Genomic DNA, 13,644 nt, shown 5'->3' with positions numbered 1-13,644 from the left:
GATCAGATCTTGTACTATCAGTAGGAGCGCACGCTCACCTTCACTAGATATTCTGTATTGTGGAATTCGTGGAAATTTTACATTCGCTTTCAAAGTTACTACATATGGTGGAATTTCTAAAAGACCTACATCATTAGGACCAGTCGCCCAAAGAGTATCAGGGAGTGAATGCAGCTCTGGTGGGAGTGCATCCATCGACAAGTACATTGGAGAGATGATTCTTTTACCCAACGTAAGACGTACTCCTTCTGGAGAGCAGTACAATGTTGCATATAGGCGTTTTAACAAGTCTAAACCAAGCAGATTTTCATTACAACCTGTCGTCAAAATCAGGGGTGCTTTCAATTGTCGGGGTCCAACAGAAATAGACAAAGGACCAGAAACAGGGTTGTGAACAGGGGCGCCTGAAAAACCTACTGAAATGTTTGTTGAGCCAGACAAAGGTGCGCCAGGGAGTTTCGCATGTATGATAGAACTTTTTGCTGCACCAGTATCCAACAGAAAAGGTTCGACTATACCTGATGTTGCTACTGCGACATAAGGCCCACTCTGATCTACTGGAACTGATACTACTCCCTCTCTTTGTCCATGGCTGTCCTAGTACTCCCTTGGCTGACCTTCCTCACTAGCTTCATAGTAATCTTCAACATGATACTGTTGAGACCTATTCTGTTGGGCAGATTGTCCATTTCGTTGGTCGAAATAATTAGAAGGGCGATCACTTGTCTGTGGAGGCATAGCACCTCTTCCTCGACCTCTAGAGTTCTGCATATAACCACCACGACCTCTCTGAGCTACCGCAGTATTATTTTGTGCCCGTACCGGACACTCAGTCTTATAATGGCCTTCCATTTTGCAATAAGCACACTGATTCCATTGGTACTGTGGCCTCTGAGAATTATACTCCGTTCTTTGATATGACCCTTGCTGTGTATTGGTCTGATTGGTGCGAGGCGGATATGCTTGCTGTAAAAGAACTTTAGTTTTAACTCTTTCGTCTTTTTATCTGATTTTTCTTTCTCCTCTTTGTCCCTATTTTCATAGTACTGGGCAGTAGCAAGTATTTGCGCAGTCGTAGAGACAGCCCACGCACTTTCAGAATTCTTTAATTTACCACTAAGTTCTGGCAACAGATTGTGCACAAATTTATCAACAAATAATCTCTGGCCTCCTTCTGTGCTCATATCCTGACCACTGTGATCCACGAAAGTCTCCTCGAATCTTGTGAAAAAGTCGGAGACGCTTTCGTCTTTCTTTTGTTTGCACGCGGACAATTTGTCCCAGTTAACGCGTAATGCTGGCTTTAGGGTCTTCATTAAGTCGATTATTCTACCGGGCAAATTAGCAATTAAGGGTTCAGGTTTAGAACCACCTATTTGTTGACCATCCGCTGCAATTATAGCTGCCCAATCACCACCTAGGGCAACTGGATGATTCTCTTTACGAATTTTAGCCCAAATTGGTTGCGGTACTACATTACCAAATAGCAGATCTATGTCAGCTAGATTTAATACACAAGCGTCAACTGTCTGAGCCAACTCTTTGTAATACCCTGCAGGATTTTTACGCGGATCTGGCAAGGCCTGTTTCACTGCTAATACTTCAGCTCGCTTCCATGGAATATGTATCCATACTCTCTGGAATTGGGCCGGAGCGGCTGCAATACCAAGGTTTACATTAGCTTGCACAGCTTCACGCCAAATTGGTGGAACCTCTCTCATTGGATATTGACGATTTTGTTTCGTACTACGTTTCTCTGACTCCCTCGGAGAACGAAGGGATGGGTCAATCCTATAACTTAAAATCAGTTCCATCGCTTCTTTTATATTTTGTCCAACTATCATACCTGCAGCAAACTCTTTCTGAACATTAATTAATTCTTCTAGATTTGATTCAGGGTCATCCTCTTCCAATTCCTCACGTAGAAGGAAACACATTTCATCGAACACATATCGTTGTGTCGGTTCATTCCATTGCATAAACGTATCTAATACATCTTGTACATTATATCTTCCAACTTTCGAAATCCATCTAAGAGCAGTGGAATCTAATATCCCTCTTTCTTCAGTACTGGGAAGCTGACTACGTCTCTGCACAGAGTCAGAGGTAGGAGTCTTAATCAGAGTTTTATAGAAGGGAGATAGAATGTTAGAGACAGAATCAGTGATTCTTCGACGAACAGAAAGTGGAGTCATAATATTAGCAGAAGCAGTAAATAGAGTAGCAGTCGGAACAGATAGATTAGAAACAGTAGGAGTAGCGGGCAAAACAGCTTGTGAACTAGCAGGTGTGAGCGATACAGGTATAGGTAAAGAAGCCGGCAACCCTGAAAGAGGGGGTGCCGAAGGAACATTAATATTGACCACAGGAGGTACAGGAACTTGATTCAGAGGAACGGGAACACCAGGTTGTCCAGCAACCGGTAATTGAACATTCGGTATAGGTGGAGCCGTAGCACCCTGTGCATACGGTGGGGGTGATCGTAACAAGTAAGATAACAGGGGATCCTTTTCAGGGTCCTCTACTATCTTAGCTGTACTTGATGGCAAAGCAGGATAGCACTTGTCTATTGCTAAATTATGCTCTCTATTGGCCACCTCCATCGCTTTCTCAGACTCGTTGAGTTGCAGCTGCTTAGCAGACTGTTCTAAAGTCAACTCTTGTTCTTTCTGTTCTTTTTTCAACTTTTTAATTTCTCTCTGTTTAGATTCTTTTCGCCAATAACGGAAAGAATCAAACATTGCCGGCCGGGCTTTCTTCTTGAACAATTTCGTTTCTAAATTATCAAGAACTTGAGGTTCGAAACTACCATGCAGTGGCCAACTAAGGACACCATCTTTCTCTGTGTAGTGGATCCATACCTCGTTATAAGAGATAGGGCCCACACCAAATTTGCAATATAGATCATAAAGGGGAGTTCCAATCGGAGGAACCAAACACGAGTCCTCCAACTGGGAATCACTGTTGCAACTAAAACAAGACAACATAAAATTTTTCCGACTTACCATTTTATAACCCGGAACACAAAACAGACGAAACACAAATTAAAGAAAGGTGCGCACTTGAACCAAGAACTTAGGCCTACCAGAACTGACAAACGTATCGATACCCGAACTGAACTGAATGATTATCGTAACCAGAATAACCAGCGACAATCTTATAAAACCGAACCAAACCAAGAACTAAAAGGATTAGCAAAACAGAAACAACCCTTACGAAGTAACCAACTATCAACCACTTAATACTTAACTGAGGCACTGAAGACGTCACCAAGGAGAAACCCGTCACGTCTCGCCGTACTAAGGACTGCACCTCGGGTCCAAGACAGGGCGACGGTCAAGGCAACGAACCACTGCAGCCGTCTGAACGGGAACCCTCGTGGAAGAGAACGTCGGGCCACTTTTGCGATATGCCGGGATCGATGAAGTGGGGCGCCTCCCTCTGAAATCTTCACACGAAGCTTCTCGAACTCTTCAGGCTTTTGGACCGGTACCGAATGACGTCGCCCCACGTTGGGCGCCAATTGGAGTTCTGGACTTTTTGGTTCTGTCCAGAGGTGTCAGGGACAACACCCGAAGACCCCGGAGTTCAACCTGTCTCGGTGCACAAACAAACAGAAACACGGGCTTCTCGATGGTGGCGTCAAAGACCAAAGGTTTATTACTGCAGGGACACAGAAGTCACAGAAACTACACATGGGCAGTATCTAGGAGCCTGTTCAATTTGTACAAAGAGGGTTGTTCCTTATATACTGAATATTGGGCTTCAGGCAAATTTCTTTACATGTTAGCACATTCCAAAACCTTTGTATCTTAAACAATAAATATTTGGCGTTGCACAGGAATCGTCATCAATATCTGATGTCAAAACATTACGAACGAGGGGTTCCCACTATTCCATCATAATCCCATGTCAACTTCTCATTCAAGACCCGGACCGCCTCATCGTAAATTTCGTTACCTCCCCCTAATAAAGGCCCAGAAGGAAAGGAGCAGAGCCAGGTGCAGAAGATAGAAAAGTAGGATAAGAGATGTTTGTGGGTCGTAAATGGGCACGGCTACCAGCTTCGGCCGCCTAATCATGATCAGACCAACGAACACGAGAACCAGTATAGCAGGACTGGCCTCAGGCTGGGGAGGCAGCTCTTGCCGAGTCATGCTGCCACAGCGTTGCTGGCCTAAGGTGCACGTGTCACTAGCAAGGTGAATTGCCGGCTTAAACCTACGTGTCCTTAAATGAAAAAGAGGTCATTGCGTGTCCATTGACTATGTGAGGGCAAGGAATACAAAATGGCTTCCTTGTTCTAAGATGGATGCCACGGGTAGAACAGAAATGTGTTTGTAACAGGAGTGCTCTTGCTCGTAGCATAGCGAAAACACCAGGATATACTAAATGGATCATTTGCGGTTCATTGATACCAAAATTATGTATTTGCGACTATGTTACAAACACGGGTTAAATCGTCACGGAACCTCATTGGTGGCTACTTTCCAAAGCTTCTGATGCCCCAATGTTCCTTCATCTTGTTGTCAGACGTGAATTGGAAAAGCAACCAAATTAACAAGCCTTTACCACTCATACATGGCAGAGGTTTATACTTTAATTCAATGAGCTAAGAAAAGCGTGTTGTGGGGCCCCTACGAGCCATGGTGCTTGCTTCATCATAATTGGGCAAGCACTCATTAGCCACAGCTCTGATCATGGGTCACTGAGGTCAGTTTCAATAATTCCTCAAAAACCTAACCATGCAGTCCCCCCTAACTGTGTAGTTATCTTGCTTTACTGCTGTTTGTGTGATTAGCTGGGAGGAGCTCACGGCAGCATCCTCCCTATAAAAGTATAGATGGACCGCTCCTTAACTTTTTCTTGCTTCACATAGAGATGGCTTGAGGAGGTACAGGGGAGATGCAGGTCTAATAGACAGAATAGAAGATCTGCGCCAGGTGTGTTTCTCTGCATTGGTGTCCCATCACAGGCCAACAAGTGTATGTGTGATCTTTGACTTCTGGCAGTTCACAAGCAGGCAACCAGGAAACGGTTTCAGCCTATCAACCACTGAGGAGACAAAGCCTTTGTATAAGGAATGAGGAAGCAATGAACACATTCAGCCTATCACTGGAGTTCCCTGAGTGTTTCGAATTATAAATTCTCCATGTCACTGTATGTTATTGAGCCCAAGTAGCTCGCCGTGATCGTATAGTGGTTAGTACTCTGCGTTGTAGCTGCAGCAACCTCGGTTCGAATCCGAGTCACGGCATTGTGGTTGGCAATGTCACGGCAGTTGGGTTTTTCTTTTACAGAATTACCAAATGTACCAGTTGTTTTTGTAAAATGTCTATTAAAAACAGATCCTTTAAAATATTTAAACGATTTAACGACAAATTATTTAAACACACATGATTATAAGATGTAGCCTTATTTTTGTTTTTAGGAGAGAATGTGCCTGCTGAAAAAAACATTATTTTTAAAAAGTGCATTGCAGGATATCAGGAATTTGCTGTGGCACACCTTGAAAACTTTCATGCAGATTATTTGCACAAAACTTACAGTCAGTTGTTGTGGCCGAGTGGTTAAGGCGATGGACTAGAAATCCATTGGGGTCTCCCCGCGCAGGTTCGAATCCTGCCAACAACGAGGAACTTTTTAACATCGGCTACAATTTCAGAAGTTAACCTTTAGAATTTCTTCCATGTCAGTTTTATAAATAGGTGGCTTATTTTGGTGTCACTATTGCCCTTTCACATATTTATTATCGCTACCCCTTTCATATCTTTGCTATAACTCTCGTCCTACATTAGCGCTGGTGCAAACACTTCAAATTATTATACCCTGGCTCTCTCAGTCATACCATTCATGCACTTGAAACTTACTTTACCAATAAAAGAAGCAAATAGAAAAATAAAACAAAAGTGCTTGCTGGATTAGGCAAACACACTTCATAAAACTGCATTTTCTTTTCTATTCTCCCCGTGTTACAAGCTTAACTGCTCCCTGTGTAATTTCTCTTAGCCTGCTGTCCCAGGAAGAGAATTTTATCTACAGGCTCTTTCCGTGTTTTTTTCCTAGTATTTCTTTCCCTTTTCTTAGATTTGTAACTGTTCCTTTACGTGCTCTATTTAGGCGCCATTATTCTCATTTGAGCTCCTTGTACCTGCTGCTGTTTTCTCCACACCTCATACTGCCTTTTCCCTCTTTCTCTCTTTCTCTGAGGTTGGTGGCTACTTTCCAAAGCTTCTGATGCCCCAATGTTCCTTCATCTTGTTGTCAGACGTGAATTGGAAAAGCAACCAAATTAACAAGCCTTTACCACTCATACATGGCAGAGGTTTATACTTTAATTCAATGAGCTAAGAAAAGCGTGTTGTGGGGCCCCTACGAGCCATGGTGCTTGCTTCATCATAATTGGGCACGCAGTCATTAGCCACAGCTCTGATCATGGGTCACTGAGGTCAGTTTCAATAATTCCTCAAAAACCTATCCATGCAGTCCCCCCTAACTGTGTAGTTATCTTGCTTTACTGCTGTTTGTGTGATTAGCTGGGAGGAGCTCACGGCAGCATCCTCCCTATAAAAGTGTAGATGGACCGCTCCTTAACTTTTTCTTGCTTCACATACAGATGGCTTGAGGAGGTACAGGGGAGATGCAGGTCTAATAGACAGAATAGAAGATCTGCGCCAGGTGTGTTTCTCTGCTTTGGTGTCCCATCACATGCCCACAAGTGTATGTGTGATCTTTGACTTCTGGCAGTTCACAAGCAGGCGGCCAGGAAACGGTTTCAGCCTATCAACCACTGAGGAGACAAAGCCTTTGTATAAGCAATGAGGAAGCAATGAACACATTCAGCCTATCACAGGAGTTCCCTGAGTGTTCCGAATTATAAATTCTCCATGTCACTGTATGTTATTGAGCCCAAGTAGCTCGCCATGATCGTATAGTGGTTAGTACTCTGCGTTGTGGCCGCAGCAACCTCGGTTCGAATCCGAGTCACGGCAGTTGGGTTTTTCTTTTACAGAATTACCAAATGTACCAGTTGTTTTTGTAAAATGTCTATTAAAAACAGATCCTTTAAAATATTTAAACGATCTAACGACAAATTATTTAAACACACATGATTATAAGATGTAGCCTTATTTTTGTTTTTAGGAGAGAATGTGCCTGCTGAAAAAAACATTATTTTTAAAAAGTGCATTGCAGGATATCAGGAATTTTCTGTGGGACACCTTGAAAACTTTCATACAGATTATTTGCACAAAACTTGCAGTCAGTTGTTGTGGCCGAGTAGTTAAGGCGATGGACTAGAAATCCATTGGGGTCCCCCCGCGCAGGTTCGAATCCTGCCAACAATGAGAAACTTTTTAACATCGGCTACAATTTCAGAAGCTAACCTTTAGAATTTCTTCCATGTCAGTTTTATAAAGAGGTGCCTTATTTTGGTGTCACTATTGCCCTTTCACATATTTATTATCGCTACCCCTTTCATATCTTTGCTATAACTCTCGTCCTACATTAGCGCTGGTGCAAACACTTCAAATTATTATACCCTGGCTCTCTCAGTCATACCATTCATGCACTTGAAACTTACTTTACCAATAAAAGAAGCAAAAATAAAAATAAAACAAAAGTGCTTGCTGGATTAGGCAACACACTTCATAAAACTGCATTTTCTTTTCTATTCTCCCCGTGTTACAAGCTTAACTGCTCCCTGTGTAATTTCTCTTAGCCTGCTGTCCCAGGAAGAGAATTTTATCTACAGGCTCTTTCCGTGTTTTTTTCCTAGTCTTTCTTTCCTTTTTCTTAGATTTGTAACTGTTCCTTTACGTGCTCTATTTAGGCGCCATTAATCTCATTTGAGCTCCTTGTACCTGCTGCTGTTTTCTCCACACCTCATACTGCCTTTTCCCTCTTTCTCTCTTTCTCTGAGGTTGGTGGCTACTTTCCAAAGCTTCTGATGCCCCAATGTTCCTTCATCTTGTTGTCAGACGTGATTTGGAAAAGCAACCAAATTAACAAGCCTTTACCACTCATATATGGCAGAGGTTTATACTTTAATTGAGCTAAGAAAAGCGTGTTGTGGGGCCCCTACGAGCCATGGTGCTTGCTTCATCATAATTAGGCACGCAGTCATTAGCCACAGCTCTGATCATGGGTCACTGAGGTCAGTTTCAATGATTCCTCAAAAACCTAACCATGCAGTCCCCCCTAACTGTGTAGTTATCTTGCTTTACTGCTGTTTGTGTGATTAGCTGGGAGGAGCTCACGGCAGCATCCTCCCTATAAAAGTGTAGATGGACCGCTCCTTAACTTTTTCTTGCTTCACATACAGATGGCTTGAGGAGGTACAGGGGAGATGCAGGTCTAATAGACAGAATAGAAGATCTGCGCCAGGTGTGTTTCTCTGCATTGGTGTCCCATCACAGGCCAACAAGTGTATGTGTGATCTTTGACTTCTGGCAGTTCACAAGCAGGCAACCAGGAAACGGTTTCAGCCTATCAACCACTGAGGAGACAAAGCCTTTGTATAAGGAATGAACACATTCAGCCTATCACTGGAGTTCCCTGAGTGTTTCGAATTATAAATTCTCCATGTCACTGTATGTTATTGAGCCCAAGTAGCTCGCCGTGATCGTATAGTGGTTAGTACTCTGCGTTGTGGCTGCAGCAACCTCGGTTCGAATCCTAGTCACGGCATTGTGGTTGGCAATGTCACGACAGTTGGGTTTTTCTTTTACAGAATTACCAAATGTACCAGTTGTTTTTGTAAAATGTCTATTAAAAACAGATCCTTTAAAATATTTAAACGATTTAACGACGAATTATTTAAACACACATGATTATAAGATGTAGCCTTATTTTTGTTTTTAGGAGAGAATGTGCCTGCTGAAAAAAACATTATTTTTAAAAAGTGCATTGCAGGATATCAGGAATTTGCTGTGGCACACCTTGAAAACTTTCATGCAGATTATTTGCACAAAACTTACAGTCAGTTGTTGTGCCAGAGTGGTTAAGGCGATGGACTAGAAATCCATTGGGGTCTCCCCGCGCAGGTTCGAATCCTGCCAACAACGAGAAACTTTTTAACATCGGCTACAATTTCAAAAGTTAACCTTTAGAATTTCTTCCATGTCAGTTTTATAAATAGGTGGCTTATTTTGGGGTCACTATTGCCCTTTCACATATTTATTATCGCTACCCCTTTCATATCTTTGCTATAACTCTCGTCCTACATTAGCGCTGGTGCAAACACTTCAAATTATTATACCCTGGCTCTCTCAGTCATACCATTCATGCACTTGAAACTTACTTTACCAATAAAAGAAGCAAATAGAAAAATAAAACAAAAGTGCTTGCTGGATTAGGCAAACACACTTCATAAAACTGCATTTTCTTTTCTATTCTCCCCGTGTTACAAGCTTAACTGCTCCCTGTGTAATTTCTCTTAGCCTGCTGTCCCAGGAAGAGAATTTTATCTACAGGCTCTTTCCGTGTTTTTTTCCTAGTCTTTCTTTCCCTTTTCTTAGATTTGTAACTGTTCCTTTACGTGCTCTATTTAGGCGCCATTAATCTCATTTGAGATCCTTGTACCTGCTGCTGTTTTCTCCACACCTCATACTGCCTTTTCCCTCTTTCTCTCTTTCTCTGAGGTTGGTGGCTACTTTCCATAGCTTCTGATGCCCCAATGTTCCTTCATCTTGTTGTCAGACGTGAATTGGAAAAGCAACCAAATTAACAAGCCTTTACCACTCATACATGTCAGAGGTTTATACTTTAATTCAATGAGCTAAGAAAAGCGTGTTGTGGGGCCCCTACGAGCCATGGTGCTTGCTTCATCATAATTGGGCACGCAGTCATTAGCCACAGCTCTGATCATGGGTCACTGAGGTCAGTTTCAATAATTCCTCAAAAACCTATCCATGCAGTCCCCCCTAACTGTGTAGTTATCTTGCTTTACTGCTGTTTGTGTGATTAGCTGGGAGGAGCTCACGGCAGCATCCTCCCTATAAAAGTGTAGATGGACCGCTCCTTAACTTTTTCTTGCTTCACATACAGATGGCTTGAGGAGGTACAGGGGAGATGCAGGTCTAATAGACAGAATAGAAGATCTGCGCCAGGTGTGTTTCTCTGCATTGGTGTCCCATCACAGGCCCACAAGTGTATGTGTGATCTTTGACTTCTGGCAGTTCACAAGCAGGCGGCCAGGAAACGGTTTCAGCCTATCAACCACTGAGGAGACAAAGCCTTTGTATAAGCAATGAGGAAGCAATGAACACATTCAGCCTAACACAGGAGTTCCCTGAGTGTTCCGAATTATAAATTCTCCATGTCACTGTATGCTATTGAGCCCAAGTAGCTTGCCGTGATCGTATAATGGTTAGTACTCTGCGTTGTGGCCGCAGCAACCTCGGTTCGAATCCGAGTCACGGCATTGTGGTTGGCAATGTCATGGCAGTTGGGTTTTTCTTTTACAGAATTACCAAATGTACCAGTTGTTTTTGTAAAATGTCTATTAAAAACAGATCCTTTAAAATATTTAAACGATCTAACGACAAATTATTTAAACACACATGATTATAAAATGTAGCCTTATTTTTGTTTTTAGGAGAGAATGTGCCTGCTGAAAAAAACATTATTTTTAAAAAGTGCATTGCAGGATATCAGGAATTTGCTGTGGCACACCTTGAAAACTTTCATGCAGATTATTTGCACAAAACTTACAGTCAGTTGTTGTGGCCGAGTGGTTAAGGCGATGGACTAGAAATCCATTGGGGTCTCCCCGCGCAGGTTCGAATCCTGCCAACAACGAGAAACTTTTTAACATCGGCTACAATTTCAGAAGCTAACCTTTAGAATTTCTTCCATGTCAGTTTTATAAATAGGTGGCTTATTTTGGTGTCACTATTGCCCTTTCACATATTTATTATCGCTACCCCTTTCATATCTTTGCTATAACTCTCGTCCTACATTAGCGCTGGTGCAAACACTTCAAATTATTATACCCTGGCTCTCTCAGTCATACCATTCATGCACTTGAAACTTACTTTACCAATAAAAGAAGCAAATAGAAAAATAAAACAAAAGTGCTTGCTGGAATAGGCAACACACTTCATAAAACTGCATTTTCTTTTCTATTCTCCCCGTGTTACAAGCTTAACTGCTCCCTGTGTAATTTCTCTTAGCCTGTTGTCCCAGGAAGAGAATTTTATCTACAGGCTCTTTCCGTGTTTTTTTCCTAGTCTTTATTTCCTTTTTCTTAGATTTGTAACTGTTCCTTTACGTGCTCTATTTAGGCGCCATTATTCTCATTTGAGCTCCTTGTACCTGCTGCTGTTTTCTCCACACCTCATACTGCCTTTTCCCTCTTTCTCTCTTTCTCTGAGGTTGGTGGCTACTTTCCAAAGCTTCTGATGCCCCAATGTTCCTTCATCTTGTTGTCAGACGTGAATTGGAAAAGCAACCAAATTAACAAGCCTTTACCACTCATATATGGCAGAGGTTTATACTTTAATTGAGCTAAGAAAAGCGTGTTGTGGGGCCCCTACGAGCCATGGTGCTTGCTTCATCATAATTAGGCATGCAGTCATTAGCCACAGCTCTGATCATGGGTCACTGAGGTCAGTTTCAATAATTCCTCAAAAACCTAACCATGCAGTCCCCCCTAACTGTGTAGTTATCTTGCTTTACTGCTGTTTGTGTGATTAGCTGGGAGGAGCTCATGGCAGCATCCTCCCTATAAAAGTGTAGATGGACCGCTCCTTAACTCTTTCTTGCTCCACATACAGATGGCTTGAGGAGGTACAGGGGAGATGCAGGTCTACTAGACAGTATAGAAGATCTGCGCCAGGTGTGTTTCTCTGCATTGGTATCCCATCACAGGCCCACAAGTGTATGTGTGATCTTTGACTCCTGGCAGTTCACAAGCAGGCGGCCAGGAAACAGTTTCAGCCTATCAACCACTGAGGAGACAAAGCCTTTGTATAAGGAATGAGGAAGCAATTAACACATTCAGCCTATCACAGGAGTTCCCTGAGTGTACCGAATTATAAATTCTCCATGTCACTGTATGTTATTGAGCCCAAGTAGCTCGCCGTGATCGTATAGTGGTTAGTAGTCTGCGTTGTGGCCGCAGCAACCTCGGTTCGAATCCGAGTCATGGCATTGTGGTTGGCAATGTCACGGCAGTTGGGTTTTTCTTTTACAGAATTACAAAATGTACCAGTTGTTTTTGTAAAATGTCTATTAAAAACAGATCATTTAAAATATTTAAACGATCTAACGACAAATTATTTTAACACACATGATTATAAGATGTAGCTATATTGTACCTACTGACATAAATTATCGTTCTTGAACCTATTTGCGATGGGGGAATGGAGCTCTCCCCCATGCCAATCAGAATGCAGATGAATGCAGTTGCAGTTGAGTGACCTGTATTGTGGCTGTCTAGAGGGAATGCACAAATGTAGCTGTCTCGCAGCCCAATCCAGACGTCAATTGGAGACAGGTTTTCAGGCAAATAGAGCAGTAAGTGCAGAGAAATGCTCACTCTCTAAAAATGGCATTTATAAAGTAGTAAAGTTAAATCCAACCTCACCAGTAAATAGGATTTATCAATAAATAAATAAAGCTTCTCCTCTCTGATATGGAATTACCCCCCAAAAAGTATAAGGGAATACCCAATGCTAACCTACGAGAGGGGCAGACCTCACAGTAGTGAAAAATGTAATAGACTGTTTTGTACTACCAGGACATGCAAACTACCACAGTACATGTCTTACCTTTTACTTACATAGCATGATGCCCCTAGGACTACCTAGGGCCTACCTTTTGGTTAATTATATGTAATAAAATTGGAGTTTAAGGCTTGGCAAGTAGTTTTAAATGGCAAGTCGAAGTGGCAGTACACTGCAGCACAGGCACTGCAGTAGCAGGCTTGAGACAGGTTTGAAATGATACTTTTTTGGGCGGCACAATCAGTTCCTGGGTATATGGTATACCACTTTACAAGGGGCTTTCAAGTCAATGAAATCTGTCAGTCAGGTATACTCCAATTACACCCATGATTAGGGAAGAAGCACGTTCACTTCAGCACTGATTAGTAGCAATAAAGTGATCAGAGTCCTAAGGCCAACAAAAAGATACAGCAAAATGCGTAGGTGAAAAGCAATAAGGTAGGGTTGAGGCCACCTTAAGAATGCAAGGTCTAACAAAAACAAACTAAGGATAACATGAGTAAAACATCAGGTTTCTCTACGGCATTTGGTGAGACAAGTGTGCCTTCTTTTATCTTCCATAAATGCAATCTTTCCCTGACCCCTTTATTATATAGCTCTTCAAGTAAAAAAGATAAAGCACTTACAAAGGAGCCTCAAATACTCAAAGATGGTAGACTTCTGTAATATGGGCCATAGACTAAAAGCAGCACGAAAACAGAGTGCAATAGGGTCCCAAAAACTTGAGTGCCACATGAGAGTATGCATGAAAGCCTATCCTTTTCCAAACTAGAGATATACTCATGCAATTTTTGTTTTTAGGAGAGAATGTGCCTGCTGAAAAATACATTATTTTAAAAAAGTGCATTGCAGAATACCAGGAATTTGCTGTGGGACACCTTGAAAACTTTCATACAGATTATTTGCACAAAACTTA

General features: G+C 42.2%; 7 non-coding genes across 7 annotated transcripts; all 7 read left to right on the top strand.

Annotated features, from left to right (window-relative positions):
* Positions 1 to 5,185: 5,185 nt before the first annotated feature.
* Positions 5,186 to 5,257, top strand: TRNAY-GUA (transfer RNA tyrosine (anticodon GUA)). Its single transcript has one exon. It is a non-coding gene; the product is annotated as a tRNA-Tyr (tRNA).
* A 295-nt stretch (positions 5,258 to 5,552) lies between these two features.
* TRNAS-AGA (transfer RNA serine (anticodon AGA)) lies at positions 5,553 to 5,634 on the top strand. Its single transcript has one exon. It is a non-coding gene; the product is annotated as a tRNA-Ser (tRNA).
* Positions 5,635 to 6,920: 1,286 nt separating this feature from the next.
* Positions 6,921 to 6,992, top strand: TRNAH-GUG (transfer RNA histidin (anticodon GUG)). Its single transcript has one exon. It is a non-coding gene; the product is annotated as a tRNA-His (tRNA).
* Positions 6,993 to 7,264: 272 nt separating this feature from the next.
* Positions 7,265 to 7,346, top strand: TRNAS-AGA (transfer RNA serine (anticodon AGA)). The gene has a single exon. It is a non-coding gene; the product is annotated as a tRNA-Ser (tRNA).
* Positions 7,347 to 8,983: 1,637 nt separating this feature from the next.
* On the top strand, positions 8,984 to 9,065 carry TRNAS-AGA (transfer RNA serine (anticodon AGA)). The gene has a single exon. It is a non-coding gene; the product is annotated as a tRNA-Ser (tRNA).
* A 1,286-nt stretch (positions 9,066 to 10,351) lies between these two features.
* On the top strand, positions 10,352 to 10,423 carry TRNAH-GUG (transfer RNA histidin (anticodon GUG)). Its single transcript has one exon. It is a non-coding gene; the product is annotated as a tRNA-His (tRNA).
* A 295-nt stretch (positions 10,424 to 10,718) lies between these two features.
* On the top strand, positions 10,719 to 10,800 carry TRNAS-AGA (transfer RNA serine (anticodon AGA)). Its single transcript has one exon. It is a non-coding gene; the product is annotated as a tRNA-Ser (tRNA).
* The last annotated feature ends 2,844 nt before the right edge of the window (positions 10,801 to 13,644 follow it).

Source organism: Lissotriton helveticus, chromosome 12, assembly GCF_964261635.1.
Source record: "Lissotriton helveticus chromosome 12, aLisHel1.1, whole genome shotgun sequence".
In the NCBI taxonomy this organism is placed as follows: domain Eukaryota; kingdom Metazoa; phylum Chordata; class Amphibia; order Caudata; family Salamandridae; genus Lissotriton; species Lissotriton helveticus.
This window is presented reverse-complemented; position numbering and strand designations above follow the sequence as displayed.